We start from the raw sequence: 6,118 nt of genomic DNA, 5'->3' as shown, positions 1-6,118 counted from the left end.
AGCAATAGCAGGGAAATACACACCTAAGAATGTACATGTACATGTATATACATTTTCAATTGTTGATGTAGGATCATACATAAGAGCATTTAATGCATGTACATGAAACTTGAAAACAAATCAATGTATATCAAGTTAATTTTAAATACTACTTTCATTTAACTACTTTTATTCCTTAATTCAAACCTTCTCTCTCTCTCTCTCTCTCCCTTACCTTGACTAAGTCCATTAGTGAGATGAGCTCCAAATACTAAAGTGGTTGATATACTAGCTACAAAAGATATTGATAGAACTGCCCCACCCCAAACCAGTGCTGATGTCCACAGTACTAGCTCTCCACCATATTTATCACCTAACTGTCCTCCTATCACCTAGTAGCACTGTAACCCCAGAAGAATGAGGAGAGAATGATACCCTGAGAGAGGGAGAGAGAGAGAGAGAGAGAGAGAGAGAGAGAGAGGGAGAGAGAGAGAGAGAGAGAGAGAGAATGAGAAAAAAAGTTAGTAAACGTACATGTAGCAAAAGAAGTGTTGTATTTTGGAGGAACTACATGTAAACTGCTAAATGTATGTACATGTAGGATCAATTTTTAATTTGGCTAATTTGTGGCCACATGCCATACATAAATGATTTTAAATGGCAGATACATTTTATTTTGGCAAATATGAATACAACTAAAATATTAAACCCAAAAGAGGAGCTACTAATGAGAGTCTCCTCCCATCACTTACACACGTTCTTTTATTCCAGTCAAATTCTGAGGCCATTTCAACTATAGATACAGAGAGGGAGGACCTGGCAGCATAAATAAGTATTGAACATATAAATAATACTAGTATCCACAGCCTTCTCTCCCTCTCAGACCAGTGGAGGGGCTGACCAATACCACTTCCGCTTTTATGACTAGCCATTGACTTCTAGAGAAGAGGAACAAACCTCTGCTGTGGTTGCTGTCTGAGACTAAGAGAAAAAGACACCAGAACCGTGGGTCCAGACCCTCCACCTACATTCATCATGAAGACTGTAGTAGGCGGAGTGTCTGGGCAGCGAGACCCGATAGGCGAGACATGACCATTTTGAGTGGAAGAACCTTAAGTGAGTTGAGTATATGTATACTAATGATCTTTTATTGTAATAATGTTATTGCTATAGCCCCTAGTGACCTCGATAAAGTAGTGGACTTACTTGAGAAGTATCATTTCAGTTTGAAATCATATTTTGACCTTGGTCTATACCTTCATTTGTCTTACTCTACACTAGTGGAGATAAAAGAAAACAATCGAAGAGATATTCGTTCTTGTTTTAAGGAGTGTTTGGCTAGTTGGTTGAGTGGAGCTGATGGAGTAGAAAATCCAACAATAGATAAACTGATAGCTGCTCTTGAAGAAATTGGAGAGTATGCTGTAGCTCAATATATTGATGAAGAAAGACGACGTGAGTATGACATCATAAAACCCTACAGCAGCCTTTTTATACAGCACACTTGCAACAATCATTTCTGACTTATTTTCACTCATCTTTTAAAACATTTTACATAAAAATAGATAGAGCCGAGGATAGATTGCTAATTAGATGTGAGGGTGTCTGGGTGTGGCTACAATCAAACCATAGATAATAGAGTAAATGAAAGGGATTGGAAACTTCCGTGTTGCTACATTGACTTTGTACATTGCTAGGCAACGGATGTGGGTTACCCCTTTTCTTAGCAACGGCTGCCGACTTTAAGCATGAAAGCATCTTGTTTGTGACCTGTCAAAGGCTGTCATTAGTCAGTAGTGTCATTAATTTTGTCAAGATTTATATGAAATAAAGCAGAGGAAACAAGTCTCTATCCCCAGACAACTTTTTAGGTGCATTCATCATTACTTACACTGATGAAAGTGTTAAACAAATGATAACTAATTCAATCATTCAATAGAGCATCACTAGGTGGAGGTAATGCACCCACTTTGTTTCATTTGAAAGTATGATTCCGTCATTCTGTAATGATCAATTTACTGTTAAGTTCAAAAGGTTTGTTTTGTACCCTTAACATAAAAACTAAAGGATCTATGACATCAACTATCCGCACACTGTTCTAATGCTTAAAACACACTGGAGGGCACTAGCTCACTCTCAATCATATAGATTATAAATTACAGAAAATATACAATTAAACATGTAATATGGTGAGTAATGATTGCAGTGTTGATCAACAATGAATTCCAACTGCAAACATCATGATTGCCATAACAGACTACTGACTTGGGCAAGTAGAAAGAGTGTCCCTCTACATTAATGAAGGGTTATATGTACAAAACAAAATTAAAAGAACTTTAACATGCAAATTGGATATATATATATATATATATATATATATATATATATAAAACAAGTGTACTCCTGAAGGATAGCAGCTAGCTTGTATAGATCTACTAGACTACCTGCAGAAGTAGCAGCATGCAAGCTACTCCAGCTACTCCCAAATTGGAGGTGTGGCCTGACATCTCAACAACTATTAATTAATTATTTGATGGCAGCAAGCCCTGCAACAAGAAGGAAGTTTCAGATTTTTCTCTTCTTATAAGTGCTATATGATATTATAACGGCACAAATACTGTTGCCTAGATGTAAATTGAGTGATTTAAGAGCCTGAGGACCTTTAGACTACCTACAGTTCACTCGGGTTGAAATTCAAGAAGCTATAACTCACCAACAAGAAAGATTTAAAGAGTGCCACAAATATTAAAACAATAACTAGTCTTGATCTACTGGAAAAGAGTCTCATTTACCACCAGAGTACTACTGCTATTGCTGGGCATTTTCTCGTGAGATAAAAAGCTTCTACTAGCTTGAGCTGCTCTCTAAACATCTCAAGGCAGTGAAGCAAGACTTTTCCTAACAGAAGAGAAGCTCTCACAGATTTAGAGTGCGCGATTATAAAGATATACATTCTCAAAGACAAAAGAGAGCACACAGAATGAATGAATGAATGAAACACAGACAGACAAACCGAGTACCTAGTCCTCGCCTACGCAAAGCTGGGCGAGGCCAATAAGACAATATGCAACCAAAAACTAATGAAATGTATGCCTACCTGCTTCACTTCTCCAGCCATTTTCAATTTTACATACGATTAATTAGAGCAAATTGGCTTAAAATTAATACGGTATAGGTAACTAGCATTTTCAGCCGCAAACGGAAGTTTCCAATCCCTTTCATTTACTCTAATATTTATGGTCAAACTGTGCACAATGCAATATGTTGCAACTGGCAGTGCCTGTAAATGTGTACATAACAAATTTTTTGCTTGTTGTGTTACGCATAAGACACTTCCAGTCATAGTACCATAAATGTTCAAATAAAGGCCGGGCTTGAATAAACGCCTGGTACTAAGAATCTCCAAGTATAGATACGCATATTTTACTCAATATAAGTACCACAATCTGTAGAGTGTCCCAAGGGGCCTAATTTGCTAAGCTGAGTGTAAAGAACCAGTAGGTCCTGGTTCGAATCTCAGTTTTGCCTTTTCTTTTTTTTATTTTACGCAATTTTTTGTCCTGGAAAGAAATAAATGCCCGGGCTTTTATTTGAACACTTACTGTATAAACCATGGTTTTGAGGAGCGAATTAAGGTCATACATTACTGATACTCACCGAAAAACCATGGTTCATATTAATATGTTCTATATTTACTGTAAGATCTATGAGATCTACCAGGGACAAATGTGCGTTTTGCTCATTGGCTGGGAGATCAAACTCTATCCCTCTCTTTTAGTTTCTTGACACAAACAACAAAGGCCTTCTGGGAACTTCTCTCTAGCACTTATTTCTGCAGGAGCTTTATTTTTGTCGATGCAGTTGCGAATGGCTGGGCCTAGACTACTGCTATCCTGCCATTTTCTGCCATGTGCTGGATACTGTGCATGCACAGATTGCTCGTGCATCTCATTAAGGCAGGTTCTCAGTATGACACATGCGCTTCCATCACAACCAGAAGTGCTGTATAGACAAATGAGAGCATGCATCAATGTGTCAGATTTGAAAAAATTCTATTCTGACACATTGACATATATTTGTACAGCACTTCCGGTCATGATGCTACCGTATGAAAAACAATGTATCATATTGAGAACCCACCTTCATAGTAATTATGGTACATGCACATGTGTATGCTTATAAACATAGGTTATCCGTGGTATAAACATGCATACTGCAGTGTGCATCGGCTCTTAATTGATAGTGTAAAATGGCACATGTCTGTTGGACTAACTGCTGGAAGTTAAGTTTTTGGACTTGTACTGAGACACACATTTATTAAGCTCTATTTGTTACCAACTCTTGTGAAGCGTCTGAAGTTTATAGACTTGGGCTATTCTTCCTAAAGACAAGTGCCTTATGTAAACTCAATTTAAGAGGTAAGTGATTTTTAGGCAATAAAAAAAGAAAGTTACTGTAAAATGCTTTTTGAGAAAATGTTTCTACAGTAAAAGTACAACTAATGCAAAAAGTAGGATTGCTGACAGTAAGGTGAGTGTGTATGTGTACACTAGGAAAGTAAAGAGAAACGTAAATTTGCTTTTACACCGACAGTTAAAACTGAAATAAACTTGCTAAAAGAAAGAAATTATACTTTTATCTCTGATAACTGGCTTTGTCACCATTTTCTAATTCAAGGATCTTTCATTGCATTTTGTTATTACTTTAATAATTTAAAATTTTTTAACTGTATATCCTCATGTGATAAGAATATATTCTTCAGAAATAGGAACTCAAAATGAAGTCAGTACAATAACTACATGTACACAGATTAAAAGTAAGTCAATATACACATCCTGATAAATGTAGAATATAATTTTGTTTCATTGAAAGAGAGGATAGAGAGAACTAACAAACTTGTGTTGTTTGTTACTGGATTATTAATTGGAGTATTATTATTTGTTTTTGTTGTTGGATATGCATCCATCTGGATTCCTAAAACACGTAAGTAACAGTGTACCAGAAGTTATTATGTTAACTCTCATAGTTCTGAGAATATTAATCTTTGGATCCGCCATTACAGCTTTGATTGTAGTTATTGCTGGATTCATTGTGAATTGGTATAAAAAAGAAAGTGGCATCACTATGCAGCTGCTAAGTTTTGTTACAGGTATACTAGTTCCTATCCTTGCACCTATCGTCATGGAAATTGCAAAAGAACTATCAGAATAGTCACTATAACTATAATGTTTTTGTAAAATTATAATTATAATTAGAGAATAATTGAATGGGTCAAAAATTTCCCCTGACCACATGATTTCAATTCAATATGGCAGGTGGTAGCTACAAGTACTAGTAGTCTAGTAGAACAACCCATGCTTAGTACCCACCTACATCATGTATATGCAAGTGTAGCAAGTCCATTGACTTAGACTATTCTATTTTCCAGCTGAAAATATTTTCAGATTCTGGCATTATTAAAATATTACAATAATAACAGATGCATGTTTACTACATCCCACTGACTTTGGACCAGAAGTGGAAGCATTTGCGTGGAATTTAAAATATAAGTGACACAAGCAATATAAAATTGTCACAATATGTCTTTTATGCAGCTACATGTAACTTGTAACTTTTTCATTTATAGCTAAATGTTACTTGATAGTTCAGTCACTTCAGTGATATTTGGGTAAAACTTAAAATATGAGCATAATTATGTGCATGGTAATCATTTTAAAGCATAATAGGATGAAATTGGCCCAATTGGGGGTAGTACCTAAAAGCATAATACCGTATAGTCAAGGGCGTTGCTGGCCTTGAAAGATGGTAGGACACTAGGTCTATAAAGGAGAAGGGACCTTTTCGCGCGTGAAGCGCGCAAAAACTTTTGTCGTATCTAATTAATATTCATGATGGGTGTGGTCAATTTTGGTCAATTGATTGATTAACTTTTGACGCCCAAAATTCATAATGGCGTTCATTTCCAGCAATTAATCTTACCTTGGGTCCACCTGCCTACCGTGGTCCACCGTCCTCTGTACCGATTGCCCAAACGAGACAGTGGCCACACTGCCCTGAGGAAGTGTGGCCAATGTATGGGCCCCACTTCAGCCCCACCCCCAGAATAACCGGGCCTTTCATGCGTTCTGGTCCACCATGC

The 6,118-nt window shown here is 36.8% G+C and overlaps 1 long non-coding RNA gene across 1 annotated transcript; it reads right to left on the bottom strand.

Annotated features, from left to right (window-relative positions):
• LOC109588168 (uncharacterized) lies at positions 1–836 on the bottom strand. Its single transcript, XR_002187999.1, has 3 exons — positions 732–836; positions 215–415; positions 1–23 (listed from the first exon to the last, which is right to left on the bottom strand). It is a non-coding gene; the product is annotated as an uncharacterized LOC109588168 (long non-coding RNA).
• Between the last annotated feature and the right edge of the window lie 5,282 nt (positions 837–6,118).

This window comes from Amphimedon queenslandica, unplaced genomic scaffold (assembly GCF_000090795.2).
Source record: "Amphimedon queenslandica unplaced genomic scaffold, v1.1 AMPQUscaffold_12255, whole genome shotgun sequence".
NCBI lineage: Eukaryota > Metazoa > Porifera > Demospongiae > Haplosclerida > Niphatidae > Amphimedon > Amphimedon queenslandica.
Note: the sequence above shows the minus strand (reverse complement) of the source record. Positions and strands in the feature narration are given on the sequence as shown.